Raw genomic sequence first — 25,245 nt, 5'->3', positions numbered from 1 at the left:
TAGTTATAGATTCCGATGCTTCACTTCAGGTTTACTGTATCCCTCTGACTTCTTATTGACGATAAAACACAGAAATTTCATCGGAATTATATACAAAAGGCTCAATGCCGACTTAAGTACAAGAGGACTTACTCTTCCTACTGTCTATGTTTTGAACTATTCCTGTGTCACTAGTTATAGATTCCGATGCTTCACTTCAGGTTTACTGTATCCCTTTGACCTTCTTATTGACGATGAAGCACAGAAATTGCATCTTAATTAAATACAAAAGGCACAATGCCGTCTCCAGTACAACAATAGTGACTCTTCTTACTGTCTATGATTTGAACCATTCCTGTGACACTAGTTATAGATTCGAATGCTTCACTTCAGGTTTACTGTATCCGGCTGACCTTCTTATTGACGATGAAACACAGAAATTGCATCGGAAGTATATATAAAATGCAGAATGCCGACTTAAGTAGTTGAAGACTGACTCTACTTACTGACTAAGATTTGAACCATTCCTATGACACTAGTTATAGATTCCGATACTTCACTCCTGGTTTACTGTATCCCTCTGACCTTCTTATTGGCGATGAAACACAGAAATTGCATCTTAATTAAATACAAAAGGCACAATGCCGACTTAAGTACAAGAAGACTGACTCTTCTTACTGTCTATGTATTGAACCACTCCTGGGACACTAGTTATAGATTCCGATGCTTCACTTCAGGTTTACTGTATCCCTCTGACCTCTTATTGTCGATGAACCACAGAAATTGCATCGGAATTAAATACAAAAGGCACAATACCGACTTAAGTTCAAGAAAACTGACTCTTCTTACTGTCTATGTTTTGAACCATTCCTGTGATGCTAGTTAAAGATTCCGATGCTTCAGTTCCGGTTTAGTGTATCCCTCTGACCTTCTTATTAACGATGAAACACAGAAATTGCATCGGAATTAAATACAAAAGGCACAATGCCGACCTAAGTACAAGAAAACTGATTCTCCTTACTGTCTATGTTTTGAACCACTCCTGTGACACTAGTTATAGATTCCTATGATTGACTTCAGGTTTACTGCATCCCTCTGACCTTCATATTGACGATGAAACACGTAAATTGCATCGGAATTAATACAAAAGTCACAATGCCGACATAAGTACAAGAAGATTGACTCTTCTTACTGTCTATGTATTCAACCATTCCTGTGACTGCGGTTCCGATGCTTCACTTCAGGTTTACTGAATCCCTCTGATCTTCTTATTGACGATGAAAAACAGAAATAACTTTGGACATAAATAAAAAGGGCACAATGCCGACTCAAGTACAAGAAGACTGGCTCTTCTTACTGTGTATGTTTTGAACCATTCCTGTGACCCTAGTTATAGATTCCGATGCTTCACTTCAGGTTTACTGTATCCGGCTGACTTTCGTATTGACGATGAAACACAGAAATTGCATCGGAAGTATATACAAAATGCACAATGCCGACTTAAGTACAAGAAGACTGACTCTACTTACTGACTATGATTTGAACCATTCCTATGACACTAGTTATAGATTCCGATACTTCACACCTGGTTTACTGTATCCCTCTGACCTTCTTATTGGCGATGAAACACAGAAATTGCATCAGAATTAAACACAAAAGGCTCAAGGCCGACTTAAGTACAAGAGGACTTACTCTTCGTATTTTCTATGCTTTGAACCATTCCTGTGACACTAGTTATAGATTCCGATGCTTCACTTCAGGTTTACTGTATCCCTTTGACCTTCTTTTTGACGATTAAACACAGAAATTTCATCTTCATTAAATACAAAAGGCACAATGCCGACTTAAGTACAAGAAGACTGACTCTACTTACTGTCTATGATTTGAACCATTCCTGTGACACTAGTTATAGATTCGGATGCTTCACTTCAGGTTTGAAGAATCCCTCTGACCTTCTTATTGACGATGAAACACAGATATAACATCGGAATTAAATAAAAAAGGCACAATGCCGACACAAGTACAAGAAGACTGGCTCTTCTTACTGTCTATGTTTTCAACCATTTCTGTGACACTAGTTATAGATTCCGATGCTTCACTTCAGGTTTACTGTATCACACTGACCTTCTTATTGACGAAGAAACACAGATATTGCATCGGAATTAAATACAAAAGGCACAATGCCGACTTAAGTACAAGAAGACTGACCCTTCTTACTGTCTATGTTTTGAACCATTCCTGTGACACTAGTTATAGATTCCGATGCATCACTTCAGGTTTACTGTATCCCTCTGACCTTCTTATTGACGATGAAACACAGAAATTGCATCGGAATTAAATACAAAAGGCAAAATGCCGACTTAAGTACAAGAAGACTGACTCTTCCAACTGTCTATGTTTTGAACCATTCCTGTGACACTAGTTATAGATTCCGATGCTTCACTTCAGTTTTACTGTATCCCTCTGACCTTATTGACGATGAAACAAAGAAATTGCATCGGAATTATATACAAATGGCACAATGCCGACTTAAGTACAAGAAACCTGACTCTTCTTACTGTCTATGTTTTGAACTATTCCTGTGACACTAGTTATAGATTCCGATGCCTCACTTCAGGTTTACTGTATCCCTCTGACCTTCTTATTGACGATGAAATACAGAAATTGCAACGGAATTAAAAACAAAATGTACAATGCCGACTCATGTACAAGAAAACTGACTCTTCTTACTGTCTATGTTTGAACCATTCCTGTGACATTAGTTATAGAATCCGATGCTACACTTCAGGTTTACTGTATCCCTTTGACCTTCTTATTGACGATGAAGCACAGAAATTCCATCTTAATTAAATACAAAAGGCACAATGCCGACTCCAGTACAACAATAGTGACTCTTCTTACTGTCTATGATTTGAACCATGCCTGTGACACTAGTTATAGATTCGAATGCGTCACTTCAGGTTTACTGTATCCGGCTGACCTTCTTATTGACGATGATACACAGAAATTGCATCGGAAGTATATATAAAATGCAGAATGCCGACATAAGTAGTTGAAGACTGACTCTACTTACTGACTAAGATTTGAACCATTCCTATGACACTAGTTATAGATTCCGATACTTCACTCCTGGTTTACTATATCCCTCTGACCTTCTTATTGGCGATGAAACACAGAAATTGCATCTTAATTAAATACAAAAGGCCTAATGCCGACTTAAGTACAAGAAGACTGACTCTTCTTACTATCTATGTATTGAACCACTCCTGGGACACTAGTTATAGATTCCGATGCTTCACTTCAGGTTTACTGTATCCCTCTGACCTCTTATTGTCGATGAACCACAGAAATTGCATCGGAATTAAATACAAAAGGCACAATGCCGACTTAAGTTCAAGAAAACTGACTCTTCTTACTGTCTATGTTTTGAACCATTCCTGTGACGCTAGTTAAAGATTCCGATGCTTCAGTTCCGGTTTACTGTATCCCTCTGACCTTCTTATTAACGATGAAACACAGAAATTGCATCGGAATTAAATACAAAAGGCACAATGCCGACTTAAGTACAAGAAAACTGATTCTTCTTACTGTCTATGTTTTGAACCACTCCTGTGACACTAGTTATAGATTCCTATGATTGACTTCAGGTTTACTGCATCCCTCTGACCTTCTTATTGACGATGAACGACAGAAATTGCATCGGAATTAAATACAAAAGGCACAATGCCGACATAAGTACAAGAAGATTGACTCTTATTACTGTCTATGTATTGAACCATTCCTGTGACTGTGGTTCCGATGCTTCACTTCAGGTTTACTGAATCCCTCTGATCATTTTATTGACGATGAAACACAGAAATAACTTTGGACTTAAATACAAAGAGCACAATGCCGACTCAAGTACAAGAAGACTGGCTCTTCTTACTGTCTATGTTTTTAACCATTCCTGTGACCCTAGTTATAGATTCCGATGCTTCACTTCAGGTTTACTGTATCCGGCTGACCTTCGTATTGACGATGAAACACAGAAATTGCATCGGAAGTATATACAAAATGCACAATGCCGACTTAAGTACAAGAAGACTGACTCTACTTACTGACTATGATTTGAACCATTCCTATGACACTAGTTATAGATTCCGATGCTTCACTCCTGGTTTACTGTATCCCTCTGACCTTCTTATTGGCGATGAAACACAGAAATTGCATCAGAATTAAATACAAAAGGCTCAATGCCGACTTAAGTACAAGAGGACTTACTCTTCGTACTTTCTATGTTTTGAACCATTCCTGTGACACTAGTTATAGATTCCGATGCTTCACTTCAGGTTTACTGTATCCCTTTGACCTTCTTATTGACGATGAAACACAGAAATTTCATCTTAATTAAATACAAAAGGCACAATGCCGACTTAAGTACAAGAAGACTGACTCTTCTTACTGTCTATGATTTGAACCATTCCTGTGACACTAGTTATAGATTCCGATGCTTCACTTCAGGTTTGCTGAATCCCTCTGACCTTCTTATTGACGATGAAACACAGATATAACATCGGAATTAAATACAAAAGGCACAATGCCGACACAAGTACAAGAAGACTGGCTCTTCTTACTGTCTATGTTTTCAACCATTTCTGTGACACTAGTTATAGATTCCGATGCTTCACTTCAGGTTTACTGTATCACACTGACCTTCTTATTGACGAAGAAACACAGATATTGCATCGGAATTAAATACAAAAGGCACAATGCCGACTTAAGTACGAGAAGACTGACCCTTCTTACTGTCTATGTTTTGAACCATTCCTGTGACACTAGTTATAGATTCCGATGCTTCACTTCAGGTTTACTGTATCCCTCTGACCTTCTTATTGACGATGAAACACAGAAATTGCATCGGAATTAAATACAAAGGCACAATGCCAACTTAAGTACAAGAAGACTGACTCTTCCAACTGTCTATGTTTTGAACCATTCCTGTGACACTAGTTATAGATTCCGATGCTTCACTTCAGGTTTACTGAATCCCTCTGACCTTCTTATTGACGATGAAACACAGAACTTGCATCGGAATTAAGTTCAAAATTCACAATGCCGACTTAAGTTCAAGAAAACTGACTCTTCTTACTGTCTATGCTTTGAACCATTCCTGTGACACTAGTTATAGATTCCGATGCTTCACTTCAGGTTTACTGTATCCCTCTGACCTTCTTATTGACGATGAAACACAGAAATTGCTTCGGAATTAAATACAAAACGCACAATGTTGCCTTAAGTACAAGAAAACTGATCCTTCTTACTCTCTATGTTTTGAACCATTCATGTGACACTAATTATAGATTCCGATGCTTCACTTCAGGTTTACTGTATCCCTCTGACCTTCTTATTGACGAAGAAACACAGAAATTGCAACGGAATTAAATACAAAAGGCACAATGCCGACTTATGTACAAGAAAACTGACTCTTCTTACTGTCTATGTTTGAACCATTCATGTGACACTAGTTATAGAATCCGATGCTTCATTTCAGTTTTACTGTATCCCTCTGACCTTATTGACGATGAAACACAGAAATTGCATCGGAATTATATACAAATGGCACAATGCCGACTTAAGTACAAGAAACCTGACCCTTCTTACTGTCTATGTTTTGAACTATTCCTGTGACACTAGTTATAGATTCCGATGCTTCACTTCAGGTTTACTGTATCCCTCTGACCTTCTTATTGACGATGAAAAAATTAGAAATTGCAACGGAAATAAAAACAAAATGTACAATGCCGACTCATGTACAAGAAAACTGACTCTTCTTACTGTCTATGTTTGAACCATTCCTGTGACATTAGTTATAGAATCCGATGCTTCACTTCAGGTTTACTGTATCCCTCTGACCATCTTATTGACGATGAAACACAGAAATTGCAACGGAATTAAATACAAAAGGCACAATGCCGACTTATGTACAAGAAAAATGACTCTTCTTACTGTCTATGTTTGAACCATTCCTGTGACACTAGTTATAGATTCCAATGCTTCACTTCAGGTTTACTGTATCCGACTGACCTTCTTATTGACGAAGAAACACAGATATTGCATCGGAATAAATACAAAAGGCACAATGCCGACTTAAGTACAAGAAGACTGACCGTTCTTACTATCTATGTTTTGAACCATTCCTGTGACACTAGTTATAGATTCCGATGCTTCACTTCAGGTTTACTGTATCCCTCTGAGCTTCTTATTGACGATGAAACACAGAAATTGCATCGGAATTATATACAAAAGGCACAATGCCGACTTAAGTTCAAGATGACTTACTCTTCTTTCAGTCTATGTTTTGAACCATTCCTGTGCACTAGTTATAGATTCCGATGCTTCATTTCAGGTTTACTGTATCCCTTTGACCTTCTTATTGATGATGAAACACAGAAATTGCATCTTAATTAAATACAAAAGGCACAATGCCGACTTAAGTACAAGAAGACTGACTCTTCTTACTGTCTATGATTTGAACCATTCCTGTGACACTAGTTATAGATTCCGATGCTTCACTTCTGGTTTACTGTATCCCTCTGACCTTCTTATTGACGATCAAACACAGAAATTTCATCAGAATTAAATACAAAAGGCACAATGCCGACTCAAGTACAAGAAGACTGGCTCCTCTTACTGCCTATGTTTTGAACCACTCCTGTGACACTAGTTATAGAATCCGATGCTTCACTTCAGGTTTACTGTATCCAGCTGACCTTCTAATTGACGATGAAACACAGAAATTGCATCGGAATTAAATACAAATGGCACAATGCCGACTTAAGTGCAAGAAGACTGACTCTTCCTACTGTCTATGATTTGAACCATTCCTGTGACACTAGTTATAGGTTCTGATGCTTCACTTCAGGTTTCCTGTATCCCACTGACCTTCTTACTGACGATGAAACACAGAAATTGCATCCGAATTAAATACAAAAGGCACAATGCCGACTTAAGTACAAGAAGACTGGCTCTTCTTACTGTCTATGTTTTGAATCATTCCTGCGACACTAGTTATAGATTCCGATGCTTCACTTCAGGTTAACTGTATCCCTCTGACCTTCTTATTGACGAAGAAACAAAGAAATTGCATCGGAATTAAATACAAAAGGCAAATGCCGACTCAAGTACTAGAAGACTGGCTCTTCTTACTGTCTATGTTTGAACCATTTCTGTGACACTAGTTATAGATTCCGATGCTTCAGTTCAGGTTTACTGTATCCCTCTGACCTTCTTATTGACGATGATACACAGAAATTGCTTCGAAATTGATAGAAAAGGTACAATGCTGACATAAATACAAGAAGACTGACTCTTCTTACTGTGTATGTTTTGAACCATTCCTGTGACACTAGTTATAGATTCCGATGCTTCACTTCAGGTTTACTGAATCCCTCTGACCTTCTTATTGACGATGAAACACAGAAATTGCATCGGAATTAAATACAAAAGGCACAATGCCGACTCAAGTAAATGAAGACTGGCTCTTCTTACTCTCTATGTTTTGAACCATTCCTGTGACACTAGTTATAGATTCCGATGCTTCACTTAAGGTTTACTGTATCCCTCTGACCTTCTTATTGACGAAGAAACACAGATGTTGCATCGGAATTAAATACAAAAGGCACAATGCCGACTTAAGTACAAGAAGACTGACCCTTCTTACTGTCTATGTTATGAACCATTCCTGTGACACTAGTTATAGATTCCGATGCTTCACTTCAGGTTTACTGTATCCATCTGACTTTATTATTGACGATGAAACACAGAAATTACATCTTAATTAAATACAAAAGGCACAATGCCGACTTCAGTACAAGAACACTGAGTCTTCTTACTGTCTATGGTTTGAAACATTCCTGTGACACTAGTTATAGATTCCGATGTTTCACTTCAGGTTTACTGTATCCCTCTGACCTTCTTATTGACGATCCAACACAGAAAATTCATCGGAATTAAATACAAAAGGCACAATGCCGACTTAAGTACAAGAAGAGTGACTCTTCTTACTGACTACGTTTTGAACCATTCCTATGACACTAGTTATAGTTTCCGATACTTCACTTCAGGTTTACTGTATCCATCTGACTTTATTATTGACGATGAAACACAGAAATTACATCTTAATTAAATACAAAAGGCACAATGCCGACTTCAGTACAAGAACACTGAGTCTTCTTACTGTCTATGGTTTGAAACATTCCTGTGACACTAGTTATAGATTCCGATGTTTCACTTCAGGTTTACTGTATCCCACTGACCTTCTTATTGACGATCAAACACAGAAAATTCATCGGAATTAAATACAAAAGGCACAATGCCGACTCAAGTACAAGAAGACTGACTCTTCTTACTGTCTATATATTGAACCATTCCTGTGATACTAGTTATAGATTCCGATGCTTCACTTCAGGGTTACTGTATCCAGCCGACTTTTTTATTGACGATGAAGCACATAAATTGCATCGGAATTAAATACAAAATGCACAATTCCGACTTAAGTACAAGAAGACTGACTCTTCTTACTGACTACGTTTTGAACCATTCCTATGACACTAGTTATAGATTCCGATGCTTAACTTCAGGTTTACTGTATCCCTCTGACCTTCTTATTGACGAAGAAACACCGATATTGCATCGGAATTAAATACAAAAGGCACAATGCCGCCTTAAGTACAAGAAGACTGACCGTTCTTACTATCTATGTTTTGAACCATTCCTGTGACACTAGTTATAGATTCCGATGCTTCACTTCAGGTTTACTGTATCCCTCTGAGCTTCTTATTGACGATGAAACACAGAAATTGCATCGGAATTATAATCAAAAGGCACAATGCCGACTTAAGTTCAAAATGACTTACTCATCTTTCAGTCTATGTTTTGAACCATTCCTGTGCACTAGTTATAGATTCCGATGCTTCATTTCAGGTTTACTGTATCCCTTTGACCTTCTTATTGATGATGAAACACAGAAATTGCATCTTAATTAAATACAAAAGGCACAATGCCGACTTAAGTACAAGAAGACTGACTCTTCTTATTGTCTATGATTTGAACCATTCCTGTGACACTAGTTATAGATTCCGATGCTTCACTTCAGGTTTACTGTATCCCTCTGACCTTCTTAATGACGATCAAACACAGAAATTTCATCAGAATTAAATACAAAAGGCACAATGCCGACTCAAGTACAAGAAGACTGGCTCCTCTTACTGCCTATGTTTTGAACCACTCCTGTGACACTAGTTACAGAATCCGATGCTTCACTTCAGGTTTACTGTATCCAGCTGACCTTCTAATTGACGATGAAACACAGAAATTGCATCAGAATTAAATACAAATGGCACAATGCCGACTTAAGTGCAAGAGGTTGACTCTTCCTACTGTCTATGATTTGAACCATTCCTGTGACACTAGTTATAGGTTCTGATGCTTCACTTCAGGTTTCCTGTATCCCTCTGACCTTCTTACTGACGATGAAACACAGAAATTGCATCCGAATTAAATACAAAAGCCACAATGCCGACTTAAGTACAAGAAGACTGGCTCTTCTTACTGTCTATGTTTTGAATCATTCCTGCGACACTAGTTATAGATTCCGATGCTTCACTTCAGGTTAACTGTATCCCTCTGACCTTCTTATTGACGAAGAAACAAAGAAATTGCATCGGAATTAAATACAAAAGGCAAATGCCGACTCAAGTACTAGAAGACTGGCTCTTCTTACTGTCTATGTTTTGAACCATTTCTGTGACACTAGTTATAGATTCCGATGCTTCAGTTCAGGTTTACTGTATCCCTCTGACCTTCTTATTGACGATGATACACAGAAATTGCATCGGAATTGATAGAAAAAGGTACAATGCTGACATAAATACAAGAAGACTGACTCTTCTTACTGTGTATGTTTTGAACCATTCCTGTGACACTAGTTATAGATTCTGATGCTTCACTTCAGGTTTACTGAATCCCTCTGACCTTCTTATTGACGATGAAACACAGAAATTGCATCGGAATTAAATACAAAAGGCACAATGCCGACTCAAGTAAATGAAGACTGGCTCTTCTTACTCTCTATGTTTTGAACCATTCCTGTGACACTAGTTATAGATTCCGATGCTTCACTTAAGGTTTACTGTATCCCTCTGACCTTCTTATTGACGAAGAAACACAGATGTTGCATCGGAATTAAATACAAAAGGCACAATGCCGACTTAAGTACAAGAAGACTGACCCTTCTTACTGTCTATGTTATGAACCATTCCTGTGACACTAGTTATTGATTCCGATGCTTCACTTCAGGTTTACTGTATCCATCTGACTTTATTATTGACGATGAAACACAGAAATTACATCTTAATTAAATACAAAAGGCACAATGCCGACTTCAGTACAAGAACACTGAGTCTTCTTACTGTCTATGGTTTGAAACATTCCTGTGACACTAGTTATAGATTCCGATGTTTCACTTCAGGTTTACTGTATCCCTCTGACCTTCTTATTGACGATCCAACACAGAAAATTCATCGGAATTAAATACAAAAGGCACAATGCCGACTTAAGTACAAGAAGACTGACTCTTCTTACTGACTACGTTTTGAACCATTCCTATGACACTAGTTATAGTTTCCGATACTTCACTTCAGGTTTACTGTATCCATCTGACTTTATTATTGACGATGAAACACAGAAATTACATCTTAATTAAATACAAAAGGCACAATGCCGACTTCAGTACAAGAACACTGAGTCTTCTTACTGTCTATGGTTTGAAACATTCCTGTGACACTAGTTATAGATTCCGATGTTTCACTTCAGGTTTACTGTATCCCTCTGACCTTCTTATTGACGATCAAACACAGAAAGTTCATCGGAATTAAATACAAACGGCACAATGCCGACTCAAGTACAAGAAGACTGACTCTTCTTACTGTCTATATATTGAACCATTCCTGTGATACTAGTTATAGATTCCGATGCTTCACTTCAGGGTTACTGTATCCAGCTGACTTTTTTATTGACGATGAAGCACATAAATTGCATCGGAATTAAATACAAAATGCACAATGCCGACTTAAGTACAAGAAGACTGACTCTTCTTACTGACTACGTTTTGAACCATTCCTATGACACTAGTTATAGATTCCGATGCTTAACTTCAGGTTTACTGTATCCCTCTGACCTTCTTAAAGACGAAGAAACACCGATATTGCATCGGAATTAAATACAAAAGGCACAATGCCGACTTAAGTACAAGAAGACTGACCGTTCTTACTATCTATGTTTTGAACCATTCCTGTGACACTAGTTATAGATTCCGATGCTTCACTTCAGGTTTACTGTATCCCTCTGAGCTTCTTATTGACGATGAAACACAGAAATTGCATCGGAATTATATACAAAAGACACAATGCCGACTTAAGTTCAAGATGACTTACTCTTCTTTCAGTCTATGTTTTGAACGATTCCTGTGCACTAGTTATAGATTCCGATGCTTCATTTCAGGTTTACTGTATCCCTTTGACCTTCTTATTGATGATGAAACACAGAAATTGCATCTTAATTAAATACAAAAGGCACAATGCCGACTTAAGTACAAGAAGACTGACTCTTCTTACTGTCTATGATTTGAACCATTCCTGTGACACTAGTTATAGATTCCGATGCTTCAGTTCAGGTTTACTGTATCCCTCTGACCTTCTTATTGACGATGATACACAAAAATTGCATCGGAATTGATAGAAAAGGTACAATGCTGACATAAGTACAAGAAGACTGACTCTTCTTACTGTGTATGTTTTGAACCATTCCTGTGACACTAGTTATAGATTCCGATGCTTCACTTCAGGTTTACTGAATCCCTCTGACCTTCTTATTGACGATGAAACACAGAAATTGCATCGGAATTAAATACAAAAGGCACAATGCCGACTCAAGTAAATGAAGACTTGCTCTTCTTACACTCTATGTTTTGAACCATTCCTGTGACACTAGTTATAGATTCCGATGCTTCACTTAAGGTTTACTGTATCCCTCTGACCTTCTTATTGACGAAGAAACACAGATGTTGCATCGGAATTAAATACAAAAGGCACAATGCCGACATAAGTACAAGAAGACTGACCCTTCTTACTGTCTATGTTATGAACCATTCCTGTGACACTAGTTATAGATTCCGATGCTTCACTTCAGGTTTACTGTATCCCTCTGACCTTCTTATTGACGATGAAACTCAGAAATTGCATCGGAAGTAAATACAAAAGGCACAATGCCGACTTAAGTACAACAAAACTGACTCTTCTTACTGTCTATGTTTTGAACCATTCCTGTGACACTAGTTATAGATTCCGATGCTTCACTTTAGGTTTACAGTATCCGGCTGACCTTCTTATTGACGTTGAAAAAGAGAAATTGCATCGCAATTAAATACAAAAGGCACAATGCCGACTTAAGTACAAGAAGTCTGACTCTTCTTACTGACTATGTTTTGAACCATTCCTATGACACAAGTTATAGATTCTGATTCTTCACTTCAGGTTTACTGTATCCCTCTGACCTTTTTATTGACGATGAAACACAGAAATTGCATTTTAATTAAATACAAAAGGCACAATGCCAACTTCCTTACAAGAACACTTACACTTCTTACTGCCGATGGTTTGAACCATTCCCGTGACACTAGTTATAGATTCTGATGCTTCACTTCAGGTTTACTGTATCCCTCTGACCTTGTTACTGACGATCAAACACAGAAAATTTGTCGGAATTATATACGAAAGGCACAATGCCGACTCAAGTACAAGATGACTGGCCCTTCTTACTGTCTATATTTTAAACCATTCCTGTGACACTAGTTATAGATTCCGATGCTTCACTTCAGGTTTACTGTATCCAGCTGACTTTCTTATTGACGATGAAGCACATAAATTGCAACGGAATTAAATACAAAAGGCACAATGCCGACTTAAGTACAAGAAAACTGACTCTTCTTACTGTCTACGTTTTGAACCATTCCTGCGACACTTGTTATAGATTCCGATGCTTCACTTCAGGTTTACTGTATTTCTCTGAGCTTCTTATTGACGATAAAACACAGAAATTGCATCGGAATTATATACAAAAGGCACAATGCCGACTTAAGTACAAGAGGACTTTCTCTTCTTACTGTCTATGATTTGAACCATTCCTGTGACACTAGTTATAGATTCCGATGCTTCACTTCAGGTTTACTGTATCCCTTTGACCTTCTTATTGACGATGAAACACAGAAATTGCATCTTAAATAAATACAAAAGGCACAATGCCGACTTAAGTAAAAGAAAACTGACCCTTCTTACTGTCTATGTTTTGAACCATTCATGTGACACTAGTTATAGATTCCGATGCTTCACTTCAGGTTTACTGTATCCCTCTGACCTTCTTATTGACGATAAAACACAGATATTGCATCGGAATTAAATACAAAAGGCACAATGCCGACTTAAGTACAAGAAGACTGACTCTACCTACACCCTATGTTTTGATCCATTACTGTGACACTAGTTATCGATTCCGATGCTTCACTTCAGGTTTACTGTGTCCAGCTGACCTTCTTATTGACGATGAAACACAGAAATTGCATCATATTTAAATTCAAAAGGCACAATGCCGACTTTAGTACAAGAAGACTGACTCTTCTTACTGTCTATGTATTGAACCATTCCTGGGACACTAATTATAGATTCCGATGCTTCACTTCAGGTTTACTGTATCCCTCTGACCTCTTATTGTCGATGAACCGCAGAAATTGCATCGGAATTAAATACAAAAGGCACAATGCCGACTTAAGTTCAAGAAAACTGACTCTTCTTACTGTCTATGTTTTGAACCATTCCTGTGACGCTAGTTATAGTTTCCGATGCTTCACTTCAGGTTTACTGTATCCCTCGGACCTTCTTATTGACGATGAAACACAGAAATTGCATCGGAATTAAATACAAAAGGCAAAATGCCGACTTAAGTACAAGAAAACTGATGCTTCTTACTGTCTATGTTTTGAATCATTCCTGTGACACTAGTTATAGATTCCTATGATTAACTTCAGGTTTTCTGTATCCCTCTGACCTTCTTATTGACGATGAAACACGTAAATTGCATCGGAATTAAGACAAAAGGCACAATGCCGACATAAGTACAAGAAGATTGACTCTTCTTACTGTCTATGTATTGAACCATTCCTGTGACACTAGTTATAGGTTCCGATGCTTCACTTCAGGTTTACTGAATCCCTCTGATCTTCTTATTGACGATGAAACACAGATATAACATCGGACTTAAATACAAAGGGTACAATGCCGACTCAAGTACAAGAAGACTGGCTCTTCTTACTGTCTATGTTTTGAACCATTCCTGTGACCCTAGTTATAGATTCCGATGCTTCACTTCAGGTTTACTGTATCCCTCCGACCTTCTTATTGACGAAGAAACACAGATATTGCATCGGAATTAAATACAAAAGGCATTATGCCGACTTAAGTACAAGAAGACTGACCCTTCTTACTGTCTATGTTTTGAACCATTCCTGTGACACTAGTTATAGATTCCGATGCTACACTTCAGGTTTACTGTATCCCTCTGACTTCTTATTGACGATAAAACACAGAAATTTCATCGGAATTATATACAAAAGGCTCAATGCCGACTTAAGTACAAGAGGACTTACTCTTCCTACTGTCTATGTTTTGAACCATTCCTGTGACACTAGTTATAGATTCCGATGCTTCACTTCAGGTTTACTGTATCCCTTTGACCTTCTTATTGACTATGAAGCACAGAAATTGCATCTTAATTAAATACATGAGGCACAATGCCGACTCCAGTACAACAATAGTGACTCTTCTTACTGTCTATGATTTGAACCATTCCTGTGACACTAGTTATAGATTCGAATGCTTCACTTCAGGTTTACTGTATCCGGCTGACCTTCTTATTGACGATGAAACACAGAAATTGCATCGGAAGTATATATAAAATGCAGAATGCCGACTTAAGCAGTTGAAGACTGACTCTACTTACTGACTAAGAATTGAACCATTCCTATGACACTAGTTATAGATTCCGATACTTCACTCCTGGTTTACTGTATCCCTCTGACCTTCTTATTGGCGATGAAACACAGAAATTTCATCTTAATTAAATACAGAAGGCACAATGCCGACTTAAGTACAAGAACACTGACTCTTCTTACTGTCTATGTATTGAACCACTCCTGGGACACTAGTTATAGATTCCGATGCTTCACTTCAGGTTTACTGTATCCCTCTGACCTCTTATTGTCGATGAACCACAGAAATTGCATCGGAATTAAATACAAAAGGTACAATGCCGACTTAAGTTCAAGAAAACTGACTCTTCTTACTGTCTATGTTTTGAACCATTCCTGTGAAGCTAGTTAAAGATTCCGATGCTTCAGTTCCGGTTTACTGTATCCCTCTGACCTTCTTATTAACGATGAAACACAGAAATTGCATCGGTATTAAATACAAAAGGCACAATGCCGACTTAAGTACAAGAAAACTGATTCTTCTTACTGTCTATGTTTTGAACCACTCCTGTGACACTAGTTATAGATTCCTATGATTGACTTCAGGTTTACTGCATCCCTCTGACCTTCTTATTGACGATGAAACACGTAAATTGCATCGGAATTAATACAAACGGCACAATGCCGACATAAGTACAAGAAGATTGACTCTTTTTACTGTCTATGTATTGAACCATTCCTGTGACTGTGGTTCCGATGCTTCACTTCAGGTTTACTGAATCCCTCTGATCTTCTTATTGACGATGAAACACAGAAATAACTTTGGACTTAAATACAAAGGGCACAATGCCGACTCAAGTACAAGAAGACTGGCTCTTCTTACTGTCTATGTTTTGAACCATTCCTGTGACCCTAGTTATAGATTCCGATGCTTCACTTCAGGTTTACTGTATCCAGCTGACTTTCTTATTGACGATGAAGCACACAAATTGCATCGGAATTAAATATAAAAGGCACAATGCCGACTTAAGTACAAGAAGACTGACTCTACTTACTGTTTATGTTTTGAACCATTCCTGTGACACTAGTTATAGATTCCGATGCTTTACTTCAGGTTTACTGTATCCAGCAGACCTTCTTATTGACGATCAAACACAGAAATTGCATCAGAATTAAATACATAAGGCACAATGCCGACTTAAGTAAAAGAAAACTGACTTTTCTTACTGTCTATGTTTTGATCCATTCCTGTGACACTAGTTATAGATTCCGATGCTTCACTTCAGGTTTACTGTATCCCTCTGACCTTCATATTGACGATGAAACACAGAAATTGCATCGGAATTAAATACAAAAGTAAATGCCGACTCAAGTACAAGAAGACTGGCTCTTCTTACTGTCTATGCTTTGAACCATTTCTGTGACACTAGTTATAGAATCCGATGCTTCACTTCAGGTTTCCTGTATCCCTCTGACTTTCTTATTGACGATGAAACACAGAAATTGCATCGGAATTAAATACAAAATGCAAAATGCCGACCTAAGTACAAGAAGACTGACTCTTCTTACTGTCTATGTTTTGAACCATTCCTGTGACACTAGTTATAGATTCCGATGCTTCACTACGGGTATACTGTACCCCTCTGAGCTTCTTATTGACGATGAAACACAGAAATTGCATAGGAATTATATACAAAAGGCACAATGCCGACTCCAGTACAAGTAGAGTGACTCTTCTTACTGTCTATGTTTTGAATCATTCCGGTGACACTAGTTATAGATTCCGATGCTTCACTTCAGGTTTACTGTATTACTTTGACTTCTTATTGACGATGAAACACAGAAATTGCATCTTAATTAAATACAAAAGGCACAATGCCGACTTAAGTAAAAGAAGACTGACTCTTCTTATTGTCTATGTTTTGAACCATTCCTGTGACACTAGTTATAGATTCCAATGCTTCACTTCAGGTTTACTGTATCCCTCTGACCTTCTTATTGACGATGAAACAAAGAAATTGCATCGGAATTAAATACAAAAGGCACAATGCCGACATAAGTACAAGAAAACTGACTCTTCTTACTGTCTATGTTTTGAACCATTCCTGTGACACTAGTTATAGATTCCGATGGTTCACTTCAGGTTTACTGTATCCCTCTGAGCTTCTTATTGACGATAAAACACAGAAATTGCATCGGAATTATATACCAAAGGCACTATGCCGACTTAAGTACAAGAGGACTTACTCTTCTTACGGTCTATGTATTGAACCATTCCTGGGAAACTAGTTATAGATTCCGATGCTTCACTTCAGGTTTACTGTATCCCTTTGACCTTCTTATTGACGATGAAGCACAGAAATTGCATCTTAATTAAATACAAAAGGCACAATGCCGTCTCGAGTACAACAATAGTGACTCTTCTTACTGTCTATGATTTGAACCATTCCTGTGACACTAGTTATAGATTCGAATGCTTCACTTCAGGTTTACTGTATCCGGCTGACCTTCTTATTGACGATGAAACACAGAAATTGCATCGGAAGTATATATAAAATGCAGAATGCCGGCCTAAGTAGTTGAAGACTGACTCTACTTACTGACTAAGATTTGAACCATTCCTATGACACTAGTTATAGATTCCGATACTTCACTCCTGGTTTACTGTATCCCTCTGACCTTCTTATTGGCGATGAAACACAGAAATTGCATCTTAATTAAATACAAAAGGCACAATGCCGACTTAAGTACAAGAAGACTGACTCTTCTTACTGTCTATGTATTGAACCACTCCTGGGACCCTAGTTATAGATTCCGATGCTTCACTTTAGGTTTACTGTATCCCTCTGACCTTCTTATTGACGATGAAACACAGAAATTGAATCCTAAATAAATACAAAAGGCACAATGCCGACTCAGGTACAAGAAGACTGGTTCTTCTTACTGTCTATGTTTTGAACCATTCCTGTGACACTAGTTATAGATTCCGATGCTTCACATCATGTATACTGTATCCCTCTGACCTTCGTATTGACGAAGAAACACAGAAATTGCATCGGAATTAAATACAAAAGGCAAATGCCGACTAAAGTACAGAAGACTGGCTCTTCTTACTGTCTATGTTTTGAACCATTCCTGTGACAACTAGTTATAGATTCCGATGGTTTACTTAGGGTTTACTGTATCCCTCTGAGCTTCTTCTTCACGATGTAACACAGAAATTGCATCGGAAATATATACAAAAGGCACAATGCCGACTTATGTACAAGAAAACTGACTCTTCTTACTGTCTATGTTTGAACCATTCATAAGACACTAGTTATAGAATCCGATGCTTCACTTCAGTTTTACTGTATCCCTCTGACCTTATTGAAGATGAAACACAGAAATTGCATCGGAATTATATACAAATGGCACAATGCCGACTTAAGTACAAGAAACCTGACTCTTCTTACTGTCTATGTTTTGAACTATTCCTGTGACACTAGTTATAGATTCCGATGCTTCACTTCAGGTTTACTGTATCCCTCTGACCTTCTTATTGACGATGAAATACAGAAATTGCAACGGAATTAAAAACAAAATGTACAATGCCGACTCATGTACATGAAAACTGACTCTTCTTACTGTCTATGTTTGAACCATTCCTGTGACATTAGTTATAGAATCCGATGCTACACTTCAGGTTTGCTGTATCCCTTTGCCTTCTTATTGACGATGAAGCACAGAAATTCCATCTTAATTAAATACAAAAGGCACAATGCCGACTCCAGTACAACAATAGTGACTCTTCTCACTGTCTATGATTTGAACCATTCCTGTGACACTAGTTATAGATTCGAATGCTTCACTTCAGGTTTACTGTATCCGGCTGACCTTCTTATTGACGATGAAACACAGAAATTGCATCGGAAGTATATATAAAATGCAGAATGCCGACATAAGTAGTTGAAGACTGACTCTACTTACTGACTAAGATTTGAACCATTCCTATGGCACTAGTTATAGATTCCGATACTTCACTCCTGGTTTACTGTATCCCTCTGACCTTCTTATTGGCGATGAAACACAGAAATTGCATCTTAATTAAATACAAAAGGCCCAATGCCGACTTAAGTACAAGAAGACTGACTCTTCTTACTGTCTATGTATTGAACCACTCCTGGGACACTAGTTATAGATTCCGATGCTTCACTTCAGGTTTACTGTATCCCTCTGACCTCTTATTGTCGATGAACCACAGAAATTGCATCGGAATTAAATACAAAAGGCACAATGCCGATTTAAGTTCAAGAAAACTGACTCTTCTTACTGTCTACGTTTTGAACTATTCCTGTGACGCTAGTTAAAGATTCCGATGCTTCAGTTCCGGTTTACTGTATCCCTCTGACCTTCTTATTAACGATGAAACACAGAAATTGCATCGGAATTAAATGCAAAAGGCACAATGCCGACTTAAGTACAAGAAAACTAATTCTTCTTACTGTCTATGTTTTGAACCACTCCTGTGGCACTAGTTATAGATTCCTATGATTGACTTCAGGTTTACTGCATCCCTCTGACCTTCTTATTGACGATGAAACATGTAAATTGCATCGGAATTAATACAAAAGGCACAATGCCGACATAAGTACAAGAAGATTGACTCTTCTTACTGTCTATGTATTGAACCAATCCTGTGACTGTGGTTCCGATGCTTCACTTCAGGTTTACTGAATCCCTCTGATCTTCTTATTGACGATGAAACACAGAAATAACTTTGGACTTAAATACAAAGGGCACAATGCCGACTCAAGTACAAGAAGACTGGCTCTTCTTACTGTCTATGTTTTTAACCATTCCTGTGACCCTAGTTATAGATTCCGATGCTTCACTTCAGGTTTACTTAATCCGGCTGACCTTCGTATTGACGATGAAACACAGAAATTGCATCGGAAGTATATACAAAATGCACAATGCCGACTTAAGTACAAGAAGACTGACTCTACTTACTGACTATGATTTGAACCATTCCTATGACACTAGTTATAGATTCCGATACTTCACTCCTGGTTTACTGTATCCCTCTGACCTTCTTATTGGCGATGAAACACAGAAATTGCATCAGAATTAAATACAAAAGGCTCAATGCCGACTTAAGTACAAGAGGACTTACTCTTCGTACTTTCTATGCTTTGAACCATTCCTGTGACACTAGTTATAGATTCCGATGCTTCACTTCAGGTTTACTGTATCCCTTTGACCTTCTTATTGACGATGAAACACAGAAATTTCATCTTAATTAAATACAAAAGGCACAATGCCGACTTAAGTACAAGAAGACTGACTCTTCTTACTGTCTATGATTTGAACCATACCTGTGACACTAGTTATAGATTCCGGTGCTTCACTTCAGGTTTGCTGAATCCCTCTGACCTTCTTATTGACGATGAAACACAGATATAACATCGGATTTAAATACAAAAGGCACAATGCCGACACAAGTACAAGAAGACTGGCTCTTCTTACTGTCTATGTTTTCAACCATTTCTGTGACACTAGTTATAGATTCCGATGCTTCACTTCAGGTTTACTGTATCACACTGACCTTCTTATTGACGAAGAGACACAGATATTGCATCGGAATTAAATACAAAAGGCACAATGCCGACTTAAGTACAAGAAGACTGACCCTTCTTACTGTCTATGTTTTGAACCATTCCTGTGACACTAGTTATAGATTCCGATGCTTCACTTCAGGTTTACTGTATCCCTCTGACCTTCTTATTGACGATGAAACACAGAAATTGCATCGGAATTAAATACAAAAGGCACAATGCCGACTTAAGTACAAGAAGACTGACTCTTCCAACTGTCTATGTTTTGAACCATTCCTGTGACACTAGTTATAGATTCCGATGCTTCACTTCAGGTTTACTGTATCCCTCTGACCTTCTTATTGACGATGAAACACAGACATTGAATCCTGAATAAATACAAAAGGCACAATGCCGACTCAGGTACAAGAAGACTGGCTCATCTTACTGTCTATGTTTTCAACCATTCCTGCGACACTAGTTATAGATTCCGATGCTTCACATCAGGTATACTGTATCCCTCTGACCTTCTTATTGACGAAGAAACACAGAAATTGCATCGGAATTAAATACAAAAGGCAAATGCCGACTCAAGTACAGAAGACTGGCTCTTCTTACTGTCTATGTTTTGAACCATTCCTTGTGACAACTAGTTATAGATTCCGATGGTTTACTTCGGGTTTACTGTATCCCTCTGAGCTTCTCATTGACGATGAAACACAGAAATTGCATCGGAATTATATACAAAAGGCACAATGCCGACTTAAGTACAAGAAGAGTGACTCTTCTTACGGTCTATGTTTTGAACCATTCCTGTGACACTAGTTATAGATTCCGATGCTTCACTTCAGGTTTACTGTATTACTTTGTTATTCTTATTGACGATAAAACACAGATATTGCATCTTAACTAAATACAAAAGGCACAATGCCGACTTAAGTACAAGAAGACTGACTCTTCTTACTCTCTATGTTTTGAACCATTCATGTGACACTAATTATAGATTCCGATGCTTCACTTCAGGTTTACTGTATCCCTCTGACCTTCTTATTGACGAAGAAACACAGAAATTGCAACGGAATTAAATACAAAAGGTACAATGCCGACTTATGTACAAGAAAACTGACTCTTCTTACTGTCTATGTTTGAACCATTCATGTGACAATAGTTATAGAATCCGATGCTTCACTTCAGTTTTTCTGTATCCCTCTGACCTTATTGACGATGAAACACAGAAATTGCATCGGAATTATATACAAATGGCACAATGCCGACTTAAGTACAAGAAACCTGACCCTTCTTACTGTCTATGTTTTGAACTATTCCTGTGACACTAGTTATAGATTCCGATGCTTCACTTCAGGTTTACTGTATCCCTCTGACCTTCTTATTGACGATGAAAAATTAGAAATTGCAACGGAATTAAAAACAAAATGTACAATGCCGACTCATGTACAAGAAAACTGACACTTCTTACTGTCTATGTTTGAACCATTCCTGTGACATTAGTTATAGAATCCGATGCTTCACTTCAGGTTTACTGTATCCCTCTGACCTTCTTATTGACGATGAGACACAGAAATTGCAACGGAATTAAATACAAAAGGCACAATGCCGACTTATGTACAAGAAAAATGACTCTTCTTACTGTCTATGTTTGAACCATTCCTGTGACACTAGTTATAGATTCCAATGTTTCGCTTCAGATTTACTGTATCCGACTGACCTTCTTATTGACGATGAAACACAGAAATTGCATCGGAATTAAATACAAAACGCACAATGTCGAATTAAGTACTAGAAAACTGACTCTTTTACTCTCTATGTTTTGAACCATTCATGTGACACTAATTATAGATTCCGATGCTTCACTTCAGGTTTATTGTATCCATCTCACCTTCTTATTGACGATGAAACACAGAAATTGCAACGGAATTAAATACAAAAGGCACAATGCCGACTTATGTACAAGAAGACTGACTCTTCTTACTGTCTATGTTTGAACCATTCCTGTGACACTAGTTATAGATTCCAATGCTTCACTTCAGGTTTACTGTATCCGGCTGACCTTCTTATTGACGATGAAACACCGAAATTGCATCGGAAGTATATACAAAGTGCACAATGCCGACTTAAGTACAAGAAGACTGACTCTTCTTACTGACTACCTTTTGAACCATTCCTATGACACTAATTATAGATTCCAATACTTCACTTCAGGTTTACTGTATCCATCTGACTTTATTATTGACGATGAAACACAGAAATTACATCTTAATTAAATACAAAAGGCACAATGCCGACTTCAGTACAAGAACACTGAGTCTTCTTACTGTCTATGGTTTGAAACATTCCTGTGACACTAGTTATAGATTCCGATGCTTCACTTCAGGTTTACTGTATCCCTCTGACCTTCTTATTGACGATCAAACACAGAAAATTCATCGGAATTAAATACAAAAGGCACAATGCCGACTCAAGTAAATGAAGACTGGCTCTTCTTACTCTCTATGTTTTGAACCATTCCTGTGACACTAGTTATAGATTCCGATGCTTCACTTAAGGTTTACTGTATCCCTCTGACCTTCTTATTGACGAAGAAACACAGATGTTGCATCGGAATTAAATACAAAAGGCACAATGCCGACTTAAGTACAAGAAGACTGACCCTTCTTACTGTCTATGTTATGAACCATTCCTGTGACACTAGTTATAGATTCCGATGCTTCACTTCAGGTTTACTGTATCCCTCTGACCTTCTTATTGACGATGAAACTCAGAAATTGCATCGGAATTAAATACAAAAGGCACAATGCCGACTTAAGTACAACAAAACTGACTCTTCTTACTGTCTATGTTTTGAACCATTCCTGTGACACTAGTTATAGATTCCGATGCTTCACTTTAGGTTTACTGTATCTCTCTGACCTTCTTATTGACGATGAAACACAGATATTGAATCCGAATTAAATACAAAAGGCACAATGCCGACTCAGGTACAAGAAGACTGGCTCTTCTTACTGTCTATGTTTTGAACCATTCTTGCGACACTAGTTATAGATTCCGATGCTTCACATCAGGTATACTGTATTCCTCTGACCTTCGTATTGACGAAGAAACACAGAAATTGCATCGGAATTAAATACAAACGGCAAATGCCGACTCAAGTACAAGAAGAGTGACTCTTCTTACTGTCTATGTTTTGAACCATTCCTGTGACACTAGTTATAGATTCCGATGCTTCACTTCAGGTTTACTGTATTACTTTGACCTTCTTATTGACAATGAAACACAGAAATTGCATCTTAATTAAATACAAAAGGCACAATGCCGCCTTAAGTACAAGAAAACTGACTCTTCTTACTGTCTATGTTTTGAACCATTCCTGTGACACTAGTTATAGATTCCGATGCTTCACTTCTGGTTTATTGTATCCCTCTGACCTTCTTATTGACGACGAAACACAGAACTTGCATCGGAATTAAGTTCAAAATTCACAATGCCGACTTAAGTTCAAGAAAACTGACTCTTCTTACTGTCTATGCTTTGAACCATTCCTGTGACACTAGTTATAGATTCCGATGCTTCACTTCAGGTTTCCTGTATCCCTCTGACCTTCTTATTGACGATGAAACACAGAAATTGCTTCGGAATTAAATACAAAACGCACAATGTCGCCTTAAGTACAAGAAAACTGACCCTTCTTACTCTCTATGTTTTGAATCATTCATGTGACACTAATTATAGATTCCGATGCTTCACTTCAGGTTTACTGTATCCCTCTGACCTTCTTATTGACGAAGAAACACAGAAATTGCAACGGAATTAAATACAAAAGGTACAATGCCGACTTATGTACAAGAAAACTGACTCTTCTTACTGTCTATGTTTGAACCATTCATGTGACACTAGTTATAGAATCCGATGCTTCACTTCAGTTTTACTGTATCCCTCTGACCTTATTGACGATGAAACACAGAAATTGCATCGGAATTATATACAAATGGCACAATGCCGACTTAAGTACAAGAAACCTGACCCTTCTTACTGTCTATGTTTTGAACTATTCCTGTGACACTAGTTACAGATTCCGATGCTTCACTTCAGGTTTACTGTATCCCTCTGACCTCCTTATTGACGATGAAAAAATTAGAAATTGCAACGGAATTAAAAACAAAATGTACAATGCCGACTCATGTACAAGTAAACTGACACTTCTTACTGTCTATGTTTGAACCATTCCTGTGACACTAGTTATAGAATCCGATGCTTCACTTCAGGTTTACTGTATCCCTCTGACCTTCTTATTGACGATGAGACACAGAAATTGCAACGGAATTAAATACAAAAGGCACAATGCCGACTTATGTACAAGAAAAATGACTCTTCTTACTGTCTATGTTTGAACCATTCCTGTGACACTAGTTATAGATTCCAATGCTTCGCTTCAGATTTACTGTATCCGACTGACCTTCTCATTGACGATGAAACACAGAAATTGCATCGGAATTAAATACAAAACGCACAATGTCGAATTAAGTACTAGAAAACTGACTCTTCTTACTCTCTATGTTTTGAACCATTCATGTGACACTAATTATAGATTCCGATGCTTCACTTCAGGTTTATTGTATC

The sequence above is a fragment of the Schistocerca serialis genome, unplaced genomic scaffold (genome assembly GCF_023864345.2).
Source record: "Schistocerca serialis cubense isolate TAMUIC-IGC-003099 unplaced genomic scaffold, iqSchSeri2.2 HiC_scaffold_1417, whole genome shotgun sequence".
In the NCBI taxonomy this organism is placed as follows: Eukaryota; Metazoa; Arthropoda; class Insecta; order Orthoptera; family Acrididae; genus Schistocerca; species Schistocerca serialis.
Note: the sequence above shows the minus strand (reverse complement) of the source record.